The sequence below is a fragment of the Arachis duranensis genome, chromosome 6 (assembly GCF_000817695.3).
Source record: "Arachis duranensis cultivar V14167 chromosome 6, aradu.V14167.gnm2.J7QH, whole genome shotgun sequence".
Classification (NCBI taxonomy): Eukaryota; Viridiplantae; Streptophyta; class Magnoliopsida; order Fabales; family Fabaceae; genus Arachis; species Arachis duranensis.
In genome coordinates this window covers 39,171,359-39,171,735 of record NC_029777.3, presented here as the reverse complement: position 1 = coordinate 39,171,735, position 377 = coordinate 39,171,359, and positions in this window count along the sequence as shown.

The window sequence follows — 377 nt, the reverse complement described above, 5'->3', positions numbered from 1 at the left end:
GGGCCCACTTGGTGTGTGCTTGGGCTGAGCATTGAAGCATTTTCGTGTAGAGACTTCTCTTGGAGTTAAACGCCAGCTTTTCTGCCAGTTTGGACGTTTAACTCCCATTCTTGTGCCAGTTCCGACGTTTAACGCTGGGCAGTTTTGAGCTGATTTGGAACGCCGGTATGAGCCATCAAATCTCGGGCAAAGGATGAACTATTATATATTGCTGGAAAGCCCAGGATGTCTACTTTCCAACGCAGTTGAGAGCGCGCCAATTCGCTCATCACAACACCAAACTTAAATTGTTGCTTGTCCCCAAGCAACTGAAAATCAAATAAGATAAAAAGAAGAGAATATGCAATGAACTCCAAAAACATTGTGGATAGATCAAG